General features: G+C 55.7%; 1 protein-coding gene and 2 long non-coding RNA genes across 4 annotated transcripts in view; 2 read left to right on the forward strand and 1 right to left on the reverse strand.

The window, feature by feature from the left end:
- FAM222A (family with sequence similarity 222 member A) overlaps nucleotides 1-1,728 on the reverse strand; it is a 54,871-nt gene extending 53,143 nt beyond the window's left edge. The window contains exon 1 of the mRNA XM_023646963.2: nucleotides 1,595-1,728. The gene's annotated coding sequence lies outside the window, so the exon portion shown is untranslated. The remainder of the gene's footprint in view (nucleotides 1-1,594) is intronic.
- On the forward strand, nucleotides 1,588-21,389 carry LOC138925324 (uncharacterized). 2 transcript variants are annotated; one of them, XR_011441309.1, is made up of 12 exons: nucleotides 1,588-1,725; nucleotides 3,326-3,395; nucleotides 3,929-3,975; nucleotides 5,859-5,923; nucleotides 14,935-15,089; nucleotides 15,375-15,702; nucleotides 15,772-15,899; nucleotides 16,023-16,289; nucleotides 16,670-16,845; nucleotides 17,199-18,097; nucleotides 18,577-18,697; nucleotides 20,547-21,389. It is a non-coding gene; the product is annotated as an uncharacterized lncRNA (long non-coding RNA). The 2 variants fall into 2 exon arrangements; XR_011441310.1 differs by lacking the exons at nucleotides 1,588-1,725; nucleotides 3,326-3,395; nucleotides 3,929-3,975; ... (1 more) ...; nucleotides 18,577-18,697; nucleotides 20,547-21,389 and adding an exon at nucleotides 8,801-9,077 and having other exon boundaries at nucleotides 17,199-18,135.
- LOC138925325 (uncharacterized) lies at nucleotides 9,221-10,319 on the forward strand. Its single transcript, XR_011441311.1, has 2 exons — nucleotides 9,221-9,342; nucleotides 9,940-10,319. It is a non-coding gene; the product is annotated as an uncharacterized lncRNA (long non-coding RNA).
- Nucleotides 21,390-22,320: the final 931 nt, after the last annotated feature.

Genomic DNA, 22,320 nt, shown 5'->3' on the forward strand with positions numbered 1-22,320 from the left:
AATCTAGCTGGAGAGCCTGATAAGAGAACAGAACAAATGCTGGCCGCACAGAGACTGGGGCCTGGCTTCTCCCAATGACCCCCCACACACCCCTCTCTGCTCTCACCCCACCCCACGCCACAGAAGCCATGACACAGTCCTCGAACCTTTTCCTAGAAATGTGATCAGAGCAGTTTCACGCACATCCGATGCTGGCAGCAAATGCTGGAAGGAACTTAGCAGAGGAATGAAAGAGCCAGCAGTAGGATGCTGGCTGGGGGTTCTCTGGGCCTTCACAGGAACAGGGCCAGTGCTGGGGTGTGGCGGGGGAGAGAGAGCTGGGGCCTGACCCCCATCAGAGCTGGCCGCTGGCAGAGACATGCTTTATTCAGACCTTGGCACTGAGGGGCTTGGCTTGTCCTCCATTCACTTAATAAGCACCAACAGTGCACGTCAAAATCATCTTAAATACCAAAAGGGGAGTGGGGGCCGCCAGGAACTCTGGCTTGGCCAAGGCTCCCCATCTTGGCGTTGAACAGCAGAGGATCCCCCGGACCCGAGGGGTGGCTGCAGCAACTCCTTTGCGCCTTCCCCGGCTAGGGGTGGGGCACCCATGTTTTCCTGAGCAGAAGTAGCCTGTTTTAAGGCAGGGGGCCCACATCTCTCTGGGGACCCTGGGAACTTCAGCCTGCTGGCTGGGGGCATGGTGGGATTCAGGGAGGTCTCCTCTGTCACATTCCTTTTGAAAGCAGAAAGTTGCTCTGTTTGGAAGTCTTGAGCCCCCAGGCCCTGCCAGGCTATATGGGCAAAGCTGAACACCTGTCCTTGGGGGAGGAGCATCAGTAGGGACAGCTGGCACTGCCTCCCTCCCCCACCTCATCAGGGCGCTGGGGATTCAGGTCACAGGACTGCACTTGGGGGTGGGGGAGTCTGCCTTCACCCATCAGCTACCCAAAGGCATCCAGCCCCGCCCCTGTTTACCACGGCCCGGCCCCTCCGGCCTTGGGTCAAGGCAAGTCGTGTCTCCACGGCAACCCCAGTGACGTCAGAGGCCTGGCAGTGACGTCACGCCGCGGCCTCACTGGGGGATCCGCGTTTTTTGCGAGTTTTTTGTAGGAGCGCGCGCTGCGAGAGGACCCTGCTACGTCTAGCCTCAGAGGGCACAATCCTCAAAAGCAGCCACGTGCCTGGCCGGGACTCCACATTTCCTTCTGAGCTGATGTCCCTTGAAAATCTCAGAGGCTACTTGGGAGAACCTCAAGCTGTCCCATCCTGGGCGTCCCCCCAACGCCTCCAAGACATAGGAGTTCCCAGGGAATTTTCAGATGATGGAACCGCTACCTTTGTCTCCTGGCTGTAGGGGTGGGGTGACCTTTCCTCTCTGGCGTACGCCCCGCCCAAGGGCTCCGCAGAGTGCCCACAAAGGGCCCCCAATCTCCACTCTGGCCGGCTGGCCGATCCAGACAAGTTGTGGGTGGGAGGGGAAAGGGCGGCCAGGAGGCACCCCTGCTCAGGAGCCCCGACACCTCAAGGCCCCTTTATTTCCAACCCGGGCTGCCCCGACGCCAGGGGGTGCCCCCAGCTCCAGCCCGGAACCCCGCCCCGCGGAACTCACGGGATCAGCCAGGCCGTCGAAGGGCAGCAGGTCTCAGCGGCGACGACTCTCCGCTCGCCGGGTCGCAGCCATGCAGAGGAGGCAGAGGCTGCCTGAGGAAGCCCCCCTTGGGGGCCGATGCCTCTCTCCAGGTAGGAAGGGATGCTGTCGGTGAGGGCGATCCAGGCGCCTACCCGCGCTGTCCGAAGTGAGGAGTCGGGGGTCTCTCCGCTCAGCGGGGGTCGCGCCCGCCCGGGACCTGGGCCGCGCGGGCGCCCAGGCGGCGCATCCTCGCCAGGGTCTGTGCTCACCGCGTCCGGCGGGCGGCGCTGCGCCTCCCCTCGGGGGCCCGCTCAGGGCTGCAGCTCGGCCCGCGCTGCTCCCCGGGGCGCCCTCTCCGCCCGCGCCAGGAGCCGGGCGGCTTCGGCCCCTCTCGCCGGCCCCAGCTGCAGCCTGTCTTTGTTGCTTCCTCTTGCTCGACCGCCTGCCCGCGGCTTGCAGCCCCCCGGTTCGCTCTGGGGCGGGGGGGTTGTCTCCTCCGGGGTTGCACGCACCTGCGGCGGCCCCGGCTCCTCGCCGGGCATGCACCGGCCCCCGCAGGTTGCAAAGAGCGGCGGGGAGAACGCACCGGCCCCTCCTCCTCCTGCTCCGAGCCCCGGGTGTTGGGGGAGGGGAAGGCGGAGAGCAGCGGCAGCCGCGGCGGCGGCAGAGGGCGGCGGAGCCTCGGATGCAGCCCTGGGGGCCTCGGCGCCGAGAGAGACCCGGTCCGGGTGGCGCAGGGCGAACGTGGGGACGGGCCGGAGGACGGTGCACCGGACGTGCGAGCTCCCGAGCTGCAGCAGGGGCGGCGCGCGCCGGGCTCTCACGCGCCCATGGCCCCGGGCGGCGCGCGGGGGCTCCCGGGGCCTCAGCCTCGCGCCGCCTGGCGCGCGCCGGCGTCTCGCCTCGCCTCAGGCCCGGGTGCCGCGCGCCGCGCCGCGCCCCGCAGGCGGCGGGCCCGGCTCTTCTTCGCCTCCCCCGGCAGGCAGCGCGCAGCCTCTCCGAGGAGCCGCCGGCCCGGCCGTCCTGCCCGCTGCTCCGCTCCGGCCCGACTGACAGACGCTAGCGCCGGCAGAGGCTGCGGCGTCTCGCCCCCCGCCCGCCCCCTGCGGTCCTGCCCAATCAGCGGCGGCCGAGAGGCGGTTACCAGGGTGACGCGGCGCCGCGTCCTGCGGGGGGCGGGGCCGGGGGCCGCCACGCGCGCTTTTCGCGGCAAAATTCAAAGGCCGGCAGGGCGGCTCTCCAACCTCCTCCCCCTAGCTAGGGCGAGGCGGGGCCTGCCCCGCGAGGACTGCAACTCCCGGCATGCAGCGCGCCGCCGCCGGGCGGAGGGGTCCCCGACCGGGGGCGCAGGGCATGCTGGTACTTGTAGTCCCTTTGTCGGGAACCAGGAATGAAAAAACCTGGATCATTTATTGAGCGCATATTTGGGACATGGCATTGTGTTAAGTGCGTTATCTGCACTGTTTCATTTAATCTTGGAAACAACTCTATGAGGAATTTGTTAAAAATAATGAAAATAATAACAGAAGCTAACACTACGTAACAAAATCCTTTAATCCTCGCAACAACCCTGTGAGGTAGGTATTATTATCGCCCCCATTTTGCAGATGAGAAAACCGATATGGTAGGTACTATTATTATACTCCCAACTTATAGAGGAAACTGAGGTGAAGAGATGTAAGGTGACATTCTGTCCTGTTTTGCCTCAAGGCATATTTTTGGCAGACATTGCTTTTTGGCATCACAGTTGAGATCTGTGGAGCACCAACTACATACCCAGGTAGGTGCTGAGCTCTTTGAAAGCTCCATCTCATGGAATCCACACCACATATATGGGAGGCAGGCACCAGCATTCTCCCCCACTTAACAGGTTGGGAAACTGAAGCATAGTATCACCTGGGGTCCAAACTTTGGATCCATCAAACTATGCTGCACCTTGCCTTTTACTTTCTTAAGTAGCTTCACAGATTCTCATTTGGTCTGCCTGATAGCCCATGGGTGGCCCGTTTAGCAGTCCCGTTTTACAGCTGGAGAAACTGAGTCCTGGGAGAGACCCTCAGGTGCCCTGTTTCCATCACACAACAAGTTAGGCAGCCAGTTTTCCAGGAAAGACCTCAGGATCCCTACAGAAATGCAAAGCAGCAGCCAGAACTCCTCCCACCACCCTCGGGCTATGAGCCTGTGATCCCCAGAGTCCCAAAGAACCAGGGTGGGATTCCAGCTCTGTCCTTGCTAGCTGTCGGCCTTGGACGTTTATCTTCGTGGCTCTGTGCCTCAGTTTCTTGTCTTTGTATCATAATTCTTCTCTTACAGGGTTGTGAGGCAAAGTGAGCTGTTCCGTGGAAAGGACTCAGAACACGGTAAGTGCTCAATAAATGCCAGCTGTGGTCATGCAGACCTAGAGGGCTTTGGAGACCCTGGTGAACGTACCCCGTGGGATGAGCTGATTATAGCTGGACCCTAGTCTACTTCCAGGAGCCAGCCCACACCTACCCAGAGCCTGGGAGAGGCGCCCGCCGGGCAGCCCCAGGGCGGGCCCAAGTAGGCCACCTTATCTAGGGCAGGAGCTGGCCCTGTTTCAGGCCGCGGAGAGGCAGCCATGCACGCCGTTTCCAGCAGCTCCACGCCTTGGCGCCCCGCTCTAGTCCTCCCCAGCAGCCCCACCCAGCCCCCGGGAGGTGGGGTGGGGGTAAGGATTTACCTGGAAACTTGATCCGGCCGCCAGCTGCTTCAGCTCCTGGTCGGCCGCCTGAGCTGCCAGTGACGTCAGGGCGGGTTGCCGGGGCAACGGGCTGGGTGGACCCTGGGTGTGGACAGGTGGGACAGTGCGTGGCCAGCGACTCAAGCTGGGTGCAGGGCAAGGGACAGCGACAACCAAAACCCTGGGAGGAAAGAGGGCAGGAAGGGGTGAAAAAGGCACCCGGGCCACACCACCAACTCTGCAAAGTTTGGGATATTTTTCATCATAGGTTGCCATGACTTGACACCTACTGTGTGCCGGCCTCCTGCTCAGTGCTATTTATATCACATAGTTCTATCTCCTTTTACCCTCACAGCATCCCTGTGAGATCTATTCCATTATTATCCATGTCTTACAGCCAAGGAGGCCACGTGACTTTCACAAGGTCACACAATGACAGACTGGGGTCCCAAACACCAGAGCCCCGACCTTATTTACTGCGCTGTGTGCCAGTCACTAATTGACTGGGTATGACCTTGAGGGCAAGTTTCTTCTCCTCTCTGCACCTCAGTTTCCTCTGCTGTAAAATGCAGGGTGGGGCTCATAACCCAGCCCTGCCAATCAGACTCTGAAACTGGTACAACCCCACCACCCTCGGTAGCTTCCAAAGGTCTCCACGTGATTCCAGTGTGCAGCGAGGGGGTTACCAGATCTCAAAAGGCCCCTCCAGCTCGGAAGGTCTGTGAGCCCGTGCTAATGTCGGAATTTCAGGCAGGAGCATGCTCAAAGATCCCCCCCACCCCAAGCAGGTGAACACCCCCCATAGATGCTCAGCCTTGGATCTTTGCTTACGCCCACCCCCCGACTAACAGTGCCCACCCCCCCACCACTCCCCACATGCCCACCTCCCTGAGGTCAGGCCCTCGTGCCAGTGCCCCCCAGCTCCCCAACTCCCTCCAGCCTCCCCTTGCTCTTGGTCTTGTCCAATAACTCTGCATTATGTGAATGGAGTCAGTGTCAAGATGTATTTGCCACGGTCCACAGAACCGCCAGGCGGGCCAGTCCCTGAACACTGGCTCCAGCCAGGGGTCCAAGGGGGCTGGGGGGCAGACAGCACCTCATTCCTCACTGCCCCCATATGCCTCTTACATACCAGCCTTGCGGAAATACCTGCACGTCCTCCCACATGTCTCTCCGGCCTCCAGGTCTTTGCCCATGCTGTGTCCTCCACCTAGAATAGTCTTCCTTCGGGTAGTTAAGTCTTGCTCCTCCTTCAGATTTCAGCTAAGGTGCCACCTCCTCTGGGAAGCCTTCCCTGACTACCATCCTCCAGGCTGGAGCCCTTCCCCCTTCCTAAAGGTACCCAGTCTGTGTTATAATGGCCCACTTGTTTGTCAGTCTTCCTCACCAACCTGAGGGCTCTGTGAGGGCAGGGCCTGCATTCAGACTGCTCTATCCTTAGCACAGGACTGGCATACAGTCAGCGCTCACTAAAGGTTTGTTGAATTAATCTCTGAATCAGTGAATGAAAGTGGCCCAGGTTATTGTTGTGTTTTCTTGTAGGGAGGAGCAGGGAGAGGAAGACAGAGTGGCATCAGAATGACTGGATTTGAATCCTGACTCTTCAGGTTACTAGCCCAGTGACTCATCTGCTCTGTGCCTCAGTTTCTCCCGTCTGTGAAATGGGGTTAATTGTCACATAGGCACTGCTCAAGGGGCCTGGAACGTGGAACTTTCGCTCCCACCCTCCCCCATATGTAAGGCTAGTCTGCCCTCACTCACTGAGGCCTGATGCTTCCCCCTTCAACTCTGCTCGTTCATTCATTCATTCATTCATTCATCATTTCCTAAGGACCTGCCCTATGCCAGCCCCTGGGGATTCAGCAGTGACCCAGACGCAGTCCCTGGTTCCGTGGGACTCAAGTTTCACAGGGGACAGAGAAGACAGCTAGCAGTAACCATCCAGGGGAAGAGGGAAGGAGAGCACGGAACGGCCCCGACCCTGCCGATGGGCTGCTGATGGCGGAAAGGCTGATGGGCTGCCCTGTAAACTTGAGTAGGACACAGCCAAGGGGAGGGGTAAGGGAAGAGAGCTCCTGGCCAAGGGAGCTGCCAGTGCAAAGGCTTAGTGACCCCAGGGAGGGAGCTGTGCCTGTCGCTAGAGTGAAGGTGGGTCAGAGGCTGCGCTGGGGTGGGAGGGAGGCCAGGAGGCAGAGACTGAGCCCTTATCCTGGTGGGGGAGCAGGCCTGCCCCAGCCTCCCTCCCCAGCCCCCAGTTGCCTCACCTGCCCTGGTTGCTGTAATCTAGGCCAGAGCCTGGAGGGAGCCGAGCCCCCATTGGTGCACACCACGTAGGCTTTCCAAGATAATTTAATCAGAGCTATTAATAAGCAGAAAAGAAAGAGCTCTTTATGTTCCTCCTGGAGAAAAGGGAAAGAAGAGGCACGTGTAACCTTGTTATGCACCCAGCCCTGCCCCCCAGGACCTGGAGCCTCTCTCTAGGGCAGGCCCAGGGGGATGGGGCATGGAGGCCAGAGGAGGGGGCTCGGGGCCCAAGTGCCTCAGGGACTGGCCGCTGGTAAGCTCCCTGACCACGCTCACCCTCACTCCCATCCAGCCACTTTGGCCTCATCTTGGTGGCTTGAAGGTGCCAAACTGTTTCCTACCTTGAGGCCTTTGCACATGCTATTCCCTCTTCCCGGAACACTCTTCCTTCTGCTCTTCGCACAGTTGACTCCTTATCATACTTCAGGGCTCAGCTCAAATGGCACCTCCTCAGAGAAGCCCTCCCTGACTACCCCATCTGTTATTCTCCCCAGAGCACCTTTCTTTCACTTTTCCCTTCCCAGCACTTATTACCCTCAGCAATTCCCTGAGCACATAGGGGTTGACTGGTTTATTTCCTGTCTCCCTGTTCAGGCTGTCAGCTCTGGGAGAGAAGGGACTCTTCATCATCATCCTCACTGCAGTGTCCCCAGCCTTTGCATTGTCACTGACACCTAGGAAGTTTGATGTCAGTATTTGTTGATGGAGTTGGGGAGAGTTCAAGGGTCCTGGGTTGTTGGGACGAGAACTAGGAGATGGTGGGGGTCCCTTCCACCTGGGAGACCCCTTGGAGAATCTGGGAACCATTAAATGCCCCCCTAGTTTCACCCCTGGGGGTCAGGAGGCCCAGAGAGGGGAAGGCACTTCCCCAAAGTCATGCAATAAGTTTGGGTCAGAGGTGGAACTCAAAGCCAGAGCAATTTGGGGGTCACACAGTTCCATAGGACTCTCATCTCCAACCCTAGCTCTGTGTTGAGCAGGATTCTGAGGCCTCACCCAGGCTCAGAAGGGAAAGCGTGCTGTGTGGCCATGGATTAGTGATGTCTGCTGGAGTCTGGGGTCGGCTGTTGGGGAACTAACAGCATGGGGGCTATTCCTGTGCATGGAGTTTGAAAGAGCACTGGACTGGCAGTCAGGGGGCTTTAGTCCTTCAATCATCACCCCCACCTTATCATGTGACCCCCTAGACAAGTCAGCCAACTTCCCTGGGCCTCAGTTTCCTCGTCTGAAAATTGGGGCTATCTACCCTAGGCCTGCCTAGCTCAAGGACTATAATGAGAAAATCGGTATAACACGTCCAAAAACCTAATGGGATCTACAGATATGATCAACGGTTATGATTGTAAAATGCAGCAACTACGATCATAATCACGTCCATCCCGGGAGGCCCCGCTCTAGACCAGGCCCTGCCCCAGCGCTTCACATACGCGATCTGCAACCGTTGCAACAAGCCTGTGAAGGGGAATCACTGACCAGCATTACAGACATGGCCCCTGCGGCTAGGGTCAGTGGCCTTGCTCAAAGCAGGGTCGAGCTCCGGAGTGGGTGGCACTAGAATGTGAACCCTGGAGGGTCTCTCTGCCATAGAGAGTTTCTGACTTAGCTGGAGGCCTTAACAAACAGGAAACAGTGACTGGAGGTGGGGGTGGTCCCCGTGACCCCCCAAGGTCGTCTCTGTCTCTGGCCCGCTGGGCCTGGTTCTCCCAGGCTCTGAGTGGCAAGATTTCCAGGGGATTAAACCCAGCCCGCCCCACTGCCCCTCCGGCCCCTGGAAAGGCCGGCAGCCCCTCCCAAGCCAGCCTGGCAGATCTCCTTTTGTACAAAAAGTTATTGACTTATCAAGGTTAAAATACATTCAGCGCAGGCCAATAAAACAGGGATACCGCCGCATCCCGGCTGTCATGTGCAGCCTGGTTTTCATGGCAACAGGCCCTCTTCTGCACATGAAACGGTTCAGTTGTGCAAAGTTCAGGCGTTACATAAACAGGGAGTTAACAACAGCGGCAGAAATCAATGTCTGGCCAGGCATGGCCTGGGGAGATAGCATTGATTGGTCCTTTCGTTGTCGATAGGCCGGGCCCTGCTTCCTGCCCGGTAGCCTTGGGCTCCCTCCCCTGGCCCCAGCCCTTGGCTCAGACCCAGAGAGCTCCAGCAAGGTGCCTCCGCCCTTGCCCCAGAGCCCCTTTCTGGCGGGGATCCAGCGGGGAGGGGATCTGCTAAGCTGTCTGCAGCCGTTTTGTAAACCATTATTGCTCAGAGACGCCATTCCGTTGCCTTAAAATATGTTCACGCCACTGTTAATGGCGAAAGCATCCCGTTGCCTTTTAAGCCATCCTGTGACAAGGAGCAACCCCACTGCTTCGATGTTTTGCCATAAAAACCACCCGTACATCAAGATGTGCCCCCATCAGGTCAGAGAGACCGGGATAGGAAACCAAACTGACTGTGCAACCTTGGGTAAGTCACTTCACCACTCTGAGCCTCTGCTTCCTGTTTTCTAAAATGGCAAGAATCGCAGCAGCGACTTGATGGATGTGGGGAGTAAGAAATGAGGGGACGCACGTGCAGCCGCCAGCTTAGGGCCTGTGTGGGGAAGCTGATCCTCTGTGTCCGTTCTACTGCAGATTCCAGCAGATGCTCTGATGGAGCAGAAAAGAGCAGGGAACTAGGAAGTGATATTTGGATTCAAATCCCAGCTCCACCACTAGCTGTGTGACCTCAGGCAAGTCACTTTACTGCTCTGAGCCTTGGCCTTCATTCCCTTACATAAAATGGGGAAAGCGCCTTTGCAAGAGCAAAGGAAGAATGAAATAAGCTCAACCACGTGAGTGTTCTGAGCACACAGAGGTGCCTAGTAAAGATTTGATTAAACCACTCCTTCCTCCAGTGTTTCAACGTCAGATCGACCCACTCGCACAAAACGGAAGATCTCACAGGCTTTCTCTTAGGAAAGAGAGAGTTCAAGAGGAAAGAGTTGTCTGTAACATTTACTGGAAGGTTCTTAAGGACAGGGGCCTACTCTTGTTCATCTTTGTATGGTCAAGGCTTGGTACAGAGCCCAAGTATACAGTAAGAGCTCAATACATGTTTGTTGAACAAAGTTAGACTCCCCTGGAGAGCTGGCTAGGCCCCCTCTGATCTGGCATGGGGTAGCACAGAGACCAAGGGATGGCTGGGATGATTCCGGATGGGTCTAGCACCCTGGGTGTGGCAGAGACAGCCAACTCACCTCTGAGATTCATACGCCCTTCCATGGGATGGGGTGGACACTGGCAAGCAGAGCCCAGCGCGGGTATGTAGCTGGGGACTATGCTTCCAGGCCCGGCTGTGTGTGAGTAGCTTTCGCCAATGAAAAATGAGCAAGATGAAGTCAGAAGCGGATGTACCCCTGCTGTACAAGTTTTCTGTTCTGCCAAAGGCGGGGTGGAACCTGGGCCCTAAATCACCTGCAGAGGAAAGCTGTGACCTGTTGACCAGCAACACAGGCTTTGAACTGTTGTTCAAGGAATGAACTTCTTTCGAGTTATGCCAGGAAGATGCCGGGGTCTGTTTGTTACAGCAGCCGTGTTGCCATCACATATTCACGGGGGTTCCCAGAAAGGACTCAGAGCCCCCCAGTGTGGCCCTCGCTGAATCAGGGAGTTTTGCAGAGCTGAGAAGATGCCCTTATTTAATAAAGTGAGTTCAGTAAAATATTAACGGTAGAATCCAGGTAGTGGATATTTCAGTGTTCGCTGTAAATGTCTTTCAACTCTGCTGTATGTTTGGAATGTTTCATGATCAAGTGATTGAAACAAATATCTATCCCTGGGTGTTGGCCCCATGGCCAAGTGGTTAAGTTTGCACGCTCCACTTCAGCAGCCCAGGTTCGCCAGTTTGGATCCTGGGTGCGGACCTGCATGCTGCTCATCAAGCCATGCTGTGGCAGCATCCCACATAGAAGACTAGAATGACTTACAACTAGGATATACAACTATGTACTGGGGCTTTGGGGAGAAAAAAAAGAGAGTGGAGGGCAAGATTGGCACCATATGTTAGCTCAGGGCCAATCTTCCTCACCAAAAAAAAAAAAATCTATTCCTTTATTTTCAAATTTTTTCTAGGAATCTTAGGGTGTTAGGTAGATGCATCAGGGACCACTGCTTGGTGGTGTGGGTGGGCAAAGGGAGCTTGAAAATATAGAGCTCTGGGGTCCACACTCCACCCCCCACTTCGCCAGCTTCAACCGGAGCATGTTCAATTTCATCCCTTTTTCATATTGGAGCTCAGAGTGGGACTTAATTTGAAAAATGATTTCCGTTATTCCAACAACAAAGGTTTGAAAACCACTGAGTTCAATCCTCTCATGTTGCAGTTGAGGCAACTGAGGTCCAGAGAGGGGAAGGGACTTGTTCCATGTCACACAGCAAGCCAGTGGCTGAACAGGAGTTCAAACTCGGGTCTACTGGCCCCCAGGGCAGAGTTTTTCTCTGTGGCTCTCTGAAAGTTCTCTGGGGTCTCCACCTTGGGGGTGCCAGGAGGGAAGGAGGGCAGGTTGGCCACCAGGCAGGACTCCACACCCTGCGCCCACCAGCCAGAGCCCGCCGCCTTTGGCTGTCTTTTGTATTGGGTTCCAAAGTGTTCTGCAGGTGGGAAGTGGCTGCCTAGGAGGTGATGAGAGGACCCTGGATAGGATGTCAGTGGGGCCAAGAGCTTCCTGGAGCGGGACCCTCCCCCTCTGTCCCAGCACCACCTCCTTCTCTCTAGCTGGGGTGGGAAGATGGATGGGCGGAGGCAGGGCTGGGACAGACCACTCGGGGATGATGGATTTGGGCCACGACCAGAAGCCCCCAGGGTCATCTGGGGCCATGAGCAGAGGTAAGAGGTCACCCAGCTGGGGCAGGTGGGTCAGCAAGGGACAGGGACAGGGAATCAGCTTAGGGGTCCGAGGGCTGGTGATAGAGGGGACGGTGTGTACCCCAAGCCTGGAACTCCTTTAGCACTCACTGTATCATTCATTCATTCCACAACTCCAGTGTGCCAGGCCCTGGGCTGGGCATTGGAGAGGCCGTGATAAACAGGCACCATTCCTGCAGGGCGACTGGCAGGTGGGAAAAGAACAGTGCCACTTCACCCCACCCCTAGCAAACCACCAGCCACGTGACCTTGGCCAGGTCCCATCCCCTCTCTGAGCTTCAGTTTCCCCAACTGGGAAATGAGGATAATTGCAGTTCCAAACTGATAATAGATGTGATGCATCTGGCACAGAGCTGGCCATGGAGAAACGGTGGCTCTCTTTCCCAGACTCCAATCAGAAGAGAAGAGAAGGGTCCCCCACCCCATTTGGACTGTTTCTGGTAAGTCAGGTGTGAGTTCAAGTCTTGACTCCGCTTATTAGCTGTGTGACCTGAGCCAAACCACCTCCCCTCTCTGGGCCTTGGTTTTCTCCCCTGTGAAATAAGCATAATAATAATAGGACCCTCATAATCTGTTGGTTATGAGATTTCGATGAGTTAGTGTATGAAAGCATTTAGAACAGTGCCTGGCCCACAGCTGACATTCAAGTGAATGTTAACCTTCGCTATTAACACTATGGTGGACTCTGAGTCTAGCAGAGCAATAATAACACGACTGGTGACTATTGAGCTAGTGCTAGAGGAGGACTTGTAAACGCAGTCTGGTGCCTGTGTGTCAACTCTGACCCACCCAGAGGGGACGCCTGGGACACTGGCTTGGATTGGTTTTGCTGTACCATCTGGGTTCAATGGGAACAGTGCTGCAATCGATTAGCGATGCCTGCCACGGGCAAGGGAGGGGAGGGTGACAGGACTCACGCCATTGATTAGCCATTCCTGATGCCGGCCCAAGCCCCTCCCCTTGTCCAGAGAGGGAAACTAAGCCTCCGGAGAAGGGAAGACTTGCTCAAGGCCACACAGGTAATCACAGACAGGGCTCCTGCGCCTGCCTCCTTGACTCCTCGCTGGGCCCTGGTCTATGTCATTTCATCCTGTGGGGAAAAGTTATTATTTCTCCATTACGTTTCCCAGCCTGTTTTCTGGAAGGGAGTTAATTGATTTAAACTTTTCCAGGATGAGACTCCCTCCTCCTCCCCTCCCCGGGGCCCCCGATTCTATTATCACGCTGCCTCTCGGAAATGAGTAGGTGGCATCTGTGAGGACAGGCACAGAAGTCTCCGGGCAGGGCCTCTGAGCGGGTGTGGAGAGTGTGGACCTCGCTCAGGGCTGGGTCTTCAGGGCACCTCCACGTTCAATGGCAATAACTGCCAGGACTCTGGTGTGTGGTGCTGGTCATCCTCACAGCCGGTGCCGCTCATGCGGTGTGCTAGGCGTGGCTCAGAGCATTCATTGGCTCTTTGCATCCACTCAATTTACAGAAAGGGAAACTGAGGCACGGGGATGGTCCCAGAGCTGGGATTCAAACCCAAGACTGCTTGGCCCCGAATTCTTTGTTCTTTCCTATTCATGATTACTGCCTCCTCAGCTCTGTCGAAACCCAGTCACCCCAAATGCCTTTTCTGATTCTCACCCTAGATCTGTGAGCCCAGCTGAGGGGTCATCATCGATTGACACTTCGTTTGATGGATGAGGAAACTGAGGCCGAGGGGGGTTAGTGAGTGATCCTGAGCCACCCAGCAAGTAGGGCCAAGGCTCTGTCCTTTGTCGGAAGAAACAGGACAAGAGAGGCTCAGAGCGGGGCTGGCCGTGGCGGCCCTCCTGGCCGATTCATCTTCCAAGCTGAAATATTTATTTACGCAGCCCATTTAATCAGGATATGCCGTAATTAGCGGTGGATTTGTGCCTCCTGCCCATGGTATTATTTATTTCGAGTTCCGGGCAGGCACTTCCCCAGGCCGAATCTGCACCGGGCCTGGATTTCAATCAGACGGGGCCACGGCAGGGCTGTCCCGGGGGACCTCACAGCGGCAATGCCCCCCTCGGAATGATAAATGAGCCCACAGACAGCAGAAATGCTGCCCAGCTGCTCTGGGGGGCCGGCGAGCACGGGGCGGGGAGGGCGGTGTGCTTACGGATCCCAGGATCCCGTCTGCGAGGAACTCCCCTTCCCCCAGGGCCAGACAATAGCCTGGCATCCCCGCCCCAGGAGGAAACACAGGAGGAATGGCACCGGGCCGGCCCCACTGCGGGTCTGCTTCTAGAATCCTAATGCTGGGAGGATCTTGGAAGGGCCGCCTGTCCCTGTTGCTGTCTTGGGACAGGGTTATATCTCAGCTTCTCTCAGCCTTGACTATGGGAGTCCCACTCTTCCGCTCACAGCCCCCACGGCTGGGAAGTTCCTTTTGCTGTCTAACTTGAGGCTGAGTAAAAGCATTTGTGACTCCGTCCACTGGGTCATCGCACGAATGACACCCTCTGCCACTGTCTAGAAGGAGGCGGAAGATACAGGAAGGGCAAGGAGTGTGAGCGGGGGCTGGCTTTGGAGCCTGGGGGAATGGGACAGAAGGAAAAGCTAACCCTTCTGAGGCCTCCTTTGTGCAAAGGCCTTTATCTGTGTTTGGGAATGTTTCTTAAGCTCTTGGTGTCTCTATTTGCTCAACTGTAAAGTGGGGGACACTGGCAGGAGCGACTCCTGAGATCTCTGTGAGCATTAAAAGAGCGAATACACCAGAGCCCCTAAAACGTGCCTGCACACAGTAGGCGCTCAATAATTGTGCACTGTTGTTATTATTTGGTGGCTAATTCTTACAATAACCTGGCAGGTGAGGTTCACACCATTTTACAGATGAGGAAACTGAGGCCAGTGTCTTGCCCCACAAGACGGGCCTCATCATCCTCATTTTCCAGATGAGGGACTGAGGCCCGGAATGTCAGGTTGTCCCCAAGGGCTGCCTCCAGCCTGGCGAGGGCTCTGCAGGCAATGCCCACCGCCCCGGGAGGACTCCTCTGAAAAGTGGGGACGTAGGTACTGATCTCACTGGCCGCTTTGGGAATCAAGCAAGGGCATCCGCGGGAATCACCCAGCATGGGCCTGGCAGGGCGAGGGGCTCCGTCCAGTGGTGGAGGCCTGATCTCTGTCCACAGAGGAGCTAGGTCCTGGCGCTGGCTCAGAAGAGCTCCAGGCAAGCGTGTCAAGGGTCGTGAAACGATCATAGCGAAGCTGGCACAGCTCCCAGGGGTCCACTGCCAATTAGGCCAGATGCCCACAGGGGGATCCCATTGTCCCTGGCCTAGTTGGGACAGGGTTTGTGGCTTAGCCTCCCGCAGGGACCGCTGCTCCAGGCCACCTGCCCTAATGAGGTCAGTGAGAGATGCGGCTGTAACAGGTGGAGGGGGCTTCACCGGGTCTTGTTTTGCAGATGAGGACATGGAAGCTCAGCAAGGAGACGTGACTTGCTGAGGGCACAGGCTGTAAACCCTCGAGGCTTTGGGAGGGCTCCTGGTAAACAGCTCCCCGATGCCCACGTCCACCAAGATGGTCTGGATCTAAGGTGTCTTTGCTGTGCTGCCTTGGGTGAGTTACTCGATCTCTCTGAGCCTCCCTTGTCTTAGGTGCCATAATGAGAATAGTATCTACCTGGGGCTGGGGGCTGGGGGCATAGTGGATGTGAGGATCGTGGGATGCTGGACACATGCAGAACTCCAGGGATCCTGATCTTGAAACCGGGCACAGGAGTGTTGTGGGGGAGGGTTCCTTCTGTCTATACCCTGTGCCTTCTCACCTTTCCCGGGCTATTCCCTCTGCCTGAAATGCCCTTCCCGGCCCCCTTTCCCAGGCTGACTTCTGCTCATTATTTAGGTCCCAGTTCAATTGTCTCCTCCACTGGAAAGCTCTTGTGGATCCTCCTCCGCGTGCGGGCTCAGTTCCACCTCTGTGTCCCCAGCCTCGCCCTGCTCACCCTGGGCTGGGTCACTCCGAGCTCTGTGGGGCAGGGACCCTGCTCGTCTGGTCTGCACTGCAGCCCTGGTGTCCAGCCCGGGGCCTGGCGTGTGGCAGGTGCTAACAAACGGTTTGTTCAGTGCCGCTCCCTCCCTGAAGGATGGAACCAATGACTGGCATTCCCAGCACGCTGCCGGGGCCTGGATGTCTGCATCCTAAGTCTCGTGTTGAAAACCTAATGCCCAAGGTGATGTACTGGGAGGTGGGTCTGCCTTTGGGGGGGTCTGCCCTCATGAATGGGTTAATGCTCTTATAGAAGAGGCTGCCAAGAGTTCCCTAGCCCCTTGGGCCATGTGAAGACGCGAGGAGAAGTCAGCTACCAGGAAGAGGGCCCTCCCTTGGCCACGCTGGCTCCCTGCTTTGAGACTTCCAGCCTCCAAAACTGTGAGAAATCAATTCCCGTTGTTTATAAGCCACCCAGTGTCTGGTATTCTGTGACAGCAGCCCAAACGGACTGAGCCACATGCCCACCTCCCCTGGCTCTCCAACCCTCATCCCTCTTTGCAGGGAACCAGGAAGCTGGCAGCTTGGGTGGCAGCAGCTAGATTTGAATCCCTCATGGCAAGAGCTGCCCGGATGTTAAGCCAGCTTCCCTGCTCGGGAGCTCACTTGCTTTCTCCGGATTGGCCGGGTCAGGTGGATCCTGCTGGGGAGACTCCGGCTTTGAGCTGCCCACCTTTGACGCCTCCAGGAGCAGCAGAAAAGGCTGACGTGGGATCAGCCAGGCCTGGGATTGAACTCCAGTCCCACCACAGTCTAGCTGGGCATCCACAGGCAAATGCCTTCATCACCCTGCGCCAGGGTTCTCAGGGAATGTTTGTTGATTGACTGACTGAGTGACTAAAAGAATGAATGAGTGAAGGAATGATTTAACGAATGAATGGCCAGCTCCAGGATGCTGATTGGAAGCTGGTGGGGGCTGGAGAGGAGGCTCCAAATCCAACCCAGGCCCTCTAGGCCTGCCTCCTGGCCTCCCGCAGGGCCTTCCATCTTTTGCCTGGGGGGGCGGGAGGGAGAAGAGCAGGGGCAGGGGCTGGACTCCCTAGCCTCTGTCCTGCCCCCAAATGCGCACAATCTTCGTGACACTGTTTAATTTTACAAGCCCCTCGGCTTTTATGAGGGTTATTTATAAAGCTCCCGTCTTTGATCCGCAGCATAAGAAAGCAAACTCCTGTGTCTGAAAATGTCACTGGGGATTAGGGGAGCCTTTGAAGTCTCCTCCCTGCCGGCTGCCCCTGCCCAGCTTCTCCTCCAAAGGGCCTCCAAACCTGGCCAGGCCCTGGGGGCCCTCCTTTGAGGTGGAAGTGGCCCGGGTCCAGATGAGTGACAGGTAGGGGTCCCCTCCCCCTGGGGCATCCTCCCAGCTGGGCGCTCTTCCCAGTTCCAGGCAGGACTGGGCCTCCCTGCTCTCCAGATGTTGGCAACATCTGTCTCTCATGTTTATGGACAGCCAGAGGCTGCTCTCTCATGTCCCTGAGCCCAGCAGTAGGGACTGTAGGGGGTTTAAAAAATGGATTCTTATTCCGGGCTTCTTGGGAGGGAGGGGGCAGGGGATGCGAACAGGCAGACAGGAGAGAAAGGACAGCTCATACTGAGGCACCCCCTTCCTCCTAGCCCTGGGGTCCACCTTCCGCCCTACCTGGTAGGGAGGGACCCCTCCTTTGTTTCTTCCCTTCTCTTCAGTCACGTGACAGCTGGAGGGGTTCAGGCTAGCTCCCCGGGTGGCGAAGAGAGGGACCGAGGAGACAGAGCCGAGAAGCCAGGATGTTTCCTGCTCCACCTGGTTCCCCCGCAGCGGAGGCCAGAGGGATGAACAGGACGGCCTGGCCCGGCTCCGTTCACACACTCACAGTGGCCTCAGTGCCTCTAGGATGTCTTCCCGCTCACTCTCTCTGGATCTTGCAGGACCTCCGAGCATCTCCGGAGCCAACAGCAGGTGGGGGGTGAGATCCCAGCTTGCCGCTCTCTGAGCTGTGTGATCTTGGGCAAGCCCTTGCCCTCTCTGACCTGCTGTTCCCCTATTTCCAAAACAAGACCCTCACTCCACGCAAGGTCATGTGGGATTAAAGGAAGTCGTTCCCAGGGGCGTGTGGGATGCTTGGAGCCCTCGAAGGAGCCAGTGGTCCCTCCCGCCTCCTTCTCCGGATCCTGCTTCCTATCTCGGGCCTGAGGGGCAGAGGAGGCAAAGACGGGGCCCCAGGGAGAGAGCCCTCAGCCAGGCCCCTGCCTGCTCCCCTGCCGAGCTTTCTCCCAGACCCAAGGCCTGGCCTCAGCCGGTGGAGGACGAGGCCGCCATGACCGCCCACAGTGCTGGCCACCACCTCTCCCTACACTTTCTGAAGGTCACCGAGGAGGGATGTGGTTCCTCCCTTCATGGGGCTTCAGGGGGGACAAGCAAGAAGGTAGCAATGGGTGGGTGCAGGGCAGGGGGCTGTGTGGGGGTGGATGGAGGCGGGGCCGTGTGAGCAGGAAGGTGAACAGACATGCGCGAACTGGTGAACGAATAAACAACCCGCGGTCCACTTGTACCAGCGAGGACTGCTGGCGACAGAAAGGAACGGACCCCTGACACAAGCGACAACGTGCGTGAATCTCCAAAAAATTATATATTTGCACCTGCTGTGCCATCTGCCTGCAGCTTCCTCCCTCCCCGCCCCTTTACCATCCCGTTTACCTGGCTCAACGCCCCCTCATCTTTCAGAGCCCGATTCAAAAGACTGCACACCGCACGATTTCACGTGCGTGAAATTCTAGAAAAGGCAAAACTGTCGTCGTGCCCCACGTAACAAGGTTATAAATTAAAAAGTAGACAAGTGGGGCTCTCTCCTGCCTTCGTGTCTCCTCCCTAGAAGCAATAATGCATGCGTCCCGTCATTCCTTCATTCACTCCCTCCCTTATTCACTCAGCAAACGTTTATTAATGACGTGCCCTGCACCCTGGAGCTCCTTTTAGCAATTGTGTGTGTGCATGACTTTCCAGAAACATTTTCTGGGTATACTTTGCTTTTAGGAGAATGTGAACACACTGCTATTTTGCATTTTTTCCCACCCAACTGCCCAGCCTCGGGAGAGTTCCGCGGAACATATTTACATCTCCCTCGTGCTGTTTAAAGGCTGTGCAGGAGTCTGCTGAGAGGATGGACCAAATTTATTGAACCCGTCTGCTCGTGACAGGTATTTCGGTAGGTTCCGTGTTTCATTTTTTTGTCATACATCGCGCTGCCATGAGCATCCGTGTGCACACAGGTGGGCTTATTCACAGGGTAAATTCTTGTGGGTTGAAGGATCTTTATATTTCAAAACTTGATCAAATTCAAAATTTAAATCTCTCAAGTCAGCCCTCTGCTTGACATTTAGATGTGTTTCCACTCCTCTCAGAAAATGGACCTGAATCCCCACTCATGCTGACAGGCCACATGGTCCTGCCCTATCAATTCTTCTGGCTCCGTCTCTCTCTGTGCCCCGGCCACACTGACCTACCTCTTCTACCACAGAGCCTTTGCACCTGCTATGCCATCCACCTGCAAAGCTTCCTCCCTTCTCTTGTCCTCTTCACTTGGTAACCTCCCCCTTTGTTCTTCAGAGTTCATCCTCCAGGAAGCCCTGCTTCCTCCAGGAAGCCTTCCCTGATTGCTCTGGTGGAGCATGTCTCTGTCACAGCCTTCAGAGGTCCTGCTCCTGACTCTGTTGCTTTCCTTCAGAGCGCTGATCTCCATTTATAAAGAAATGTGTCTTTCTGGGATCTTGTGAACGATGCCTTTCTCCTCACTAGACGGTGACCACCCCAGGGCAGAGAGGGGGGTCTCGGGTTGGACCCTGGGACAAGGACTGGTGTGCAAGTGATTGTTGAAGGAAGTGATCCCGAGGGAGGTGAGTAAGGGAGTGGAGGAAGCAGGACAGAGAAGGAGAGGAAGCCATGCAGGGCGCAATTTCGGGGACAGCCTCATGGAAGGGGGCCTCAGCCTGATCCCACACAGGAGCTCAGGAGCATGAATTACACCACGGAGTTCTCCTGCTCTGAGGTGAGGGGGCTGGACTTCCACCCTCACCTGCGGCATTGACTCAGGACCGCCCCAGTAGGGGCTGAGGAGGGCTCTGGGCATGTGCCAGCAAGGGGCTCCAGGAGCCAGAGGTCAGTTCTTTGAAGGAGTCGCAGCTGAAGGCAGATGGAGGAGAAGCGCACAGAAGCTGGCGGGGGGCGGCATGTGGAAACGGTTGGGGGATGGGAGCGGAGCATGGATTGTACCCACTGCACTTGAGGTCTCTTTTCTTCACTACCCTATTTTTTTTTTTTTTTTTTGGGGAAGATTAGCCCTGAGCTAACTGCTGCCAATCCTCCTCTTTTTGCTGAGGAAGACTGGCCCTGAGCTAACATCCCTGCCCATCTTCCTCTACTTTATATGTGGGACGCCTACCACAGCATGGCGTGCCAAGCGGTGCCATGTCTGCACCTGGGATCCGAACCGACCAACCCCAGGCCGCTGGCACGGAACGTGCACACTTTAAGCGCTGCGCCACCAGGCCGGCCCCTCTTCACTATCCCAAGTGTCCAGCATAGAGTTTGGCACAGAACACGCACTCAGGAGGGAGCTGGGGAGCAAGCGAATGAACACCTCTGCGAACGTGAGTGTAGGAAGGGCGTCAGCAGAAGGAACGGCATCAGCAAAGGCTCAGAAGTGGGACTAGGCAGCTGTGCTCATACCAATCCAGTGCGAGCCAGCTGCCAATTTTCAGGAATTTTGATGAGCTCGTGTGACACTCACATTCTGACACCAGCTGGTACTGCCATTCAATCTAGTTCTGATACTTAACCACCTGGAGTTAGCCTCAGACTCCAAAGGTCAAGGGGCGCCCTCCCAAAAAGAGGGCCCTCACTTCAGACAAAGCTGCAAGTTCAGGGGTCCCTACACTTATGACCAACTGGCTACTAATTCAGGGGTTCCCATGACCCCCTCAGGTTTGATAACTGGCCAGAACGCACCATAGGACTCAGGAAAGCACTATGTGTATGATTATGGTTTTATTATAAAGGATAAAATCAGGACCAGCCAAATGAAGAGATACACAGGATGAGGTCTGGGACGGTCCTGAGCTCACAGCTTCCAAGCCCTTTCGTCCGTGGAATCCGGGCACGTCATCCTCCTGGCGCATCAGGGAGTTCACCGACCAGGAAGCTGTCCTGAGCCTCAGCGTCCACAGTTTTTATTGGGGTTCCATCACACAGGCGTGACTGACTGAACCATTGGCCACGTGACTGGACTCAACCTCCAGGCTTCTCCTCTGCTTGGAGTTTGGTGTGGGGGCCTGGGGGGGTCGAGGCCCCAACCTTCCGGTCACATGGTTGTTCTCTCTGGTGACAGCCACCATCCTGAGTCATCTCACCTTTTAGCACAAACTCAGGAGTGACCCAAGGGGCTCATGAACAACACACACACACACTCCTCTTAGTCTGGAAATTCCAAGCATTTAGAGTCTCCCTCCTAGGAACCAGACAAAGGCCAGTCAAATTTTTTTTTTTAAAAAAGATTGGCACCTGAGCTAACAACTGTTGCCAATCTTCTTTTTCTTTTTCTTTTTCCTGCTTTTTCTCCCCAAAGCCCCCCGGTACATAGTTGTGTATTTTTAGTTGTGGGTCCTTCTAGTTGTGGCATGTGGGATGCTGCCTCAGCGTGGTACCTGATGAGCGGTACCATGTCCGCGCCCAGGATCCGAACCCGTGAAACCCTGGGCTGATGAAGTGGGGCACATGAACTCAACCACTTGGCCACGGGGCCAGTCCCCAGTCAAATTCTTTATTACACCATGCAGAGCAATTCTTGAAATTTAAATTATATAAACTTACAGCCAAATAAATCATAGCATAACTGTAATAAATACTCAAAACTCATCATTTCTTCATATTTCACTACGTTTTGCTATCATGTTCTTGAGGTTATTTCCGTCTATTGTATCCACATGGTGGAAACACCGTATAATGGTATCTGCACCTCTATTCCCAACTCTGCCTTCACCCACATGTTGGTGAGTTTGAAACCAGAGTATTTGCACCACAGAAATTGGCAAGTGCTACAAATCAGAGCTTCATTTATCACGTCGTTGATGATCTAAACTTAGAAAGTCACGGAGAAAATGTTAATAACATAGATTAAACTTAAAAGTCTGTTGTTTGTATAGCCATTACACGTGAAGAGCACAGAAATTGGAGGAAATGTTCTTCCAGGATTCAAAAACCATTATGCAATTCAGCAAAGAGATTGCTCACGTCACAGACAAATGAGTGACATTCTGACATACATCTTCGTTGTCTCGTCTCAGCTTACCCATTAACACTTGGAGGAAAACATCAACCGATATTCATGCCTGAACTACGCTGGTCCATCAGTCCCAACCATAGGCTGGCTATGGATATGAGAGTTTGGCAAAAACCAATCAAAGTATTTTATGCCAATCGATTGGCTCTATGGAATTTACAGTGAAGACTATTGGATATTTTACTACTATTTTTAAATTGCGGACCACAGGTCAACATCAATGCAATGTGTATCAATCAAGACTATAATTATGCACACACACACATAGAATGCATACACATTTTTTCCCCAGAGAGCTGCTAAGCCACTTCTGTTGGGCAGGTTGGATGGAATGGTGGGGACAAGGGGCCTGAGGGGCTAAAGCTGGAGACAAGGCCCAGTTCAGAGAAGGCAGGAGCCTGAAGGCTGAGCTCAGAGAGGGAGACAATCTGCTCCAAGTCACACAGCCAGGAAGTGGCAGAGCTGAGTTAATCAGAGGGTTGTGGCGGCTTTCC

Source organism: Equus caballus, chromosome 8, assembly GCF_041296265.1.
Source record: "Equus caballus isolate H_3958 breed thoroughbred chromosome 8, TB-T2T, whole genome shotgun sequence".
Taxonomy (NCBI): Eukaryota; Metazoa; Chordata; class Mammalia; order Perissodactyla; family Equidae; genus Equus; species Equus caballus.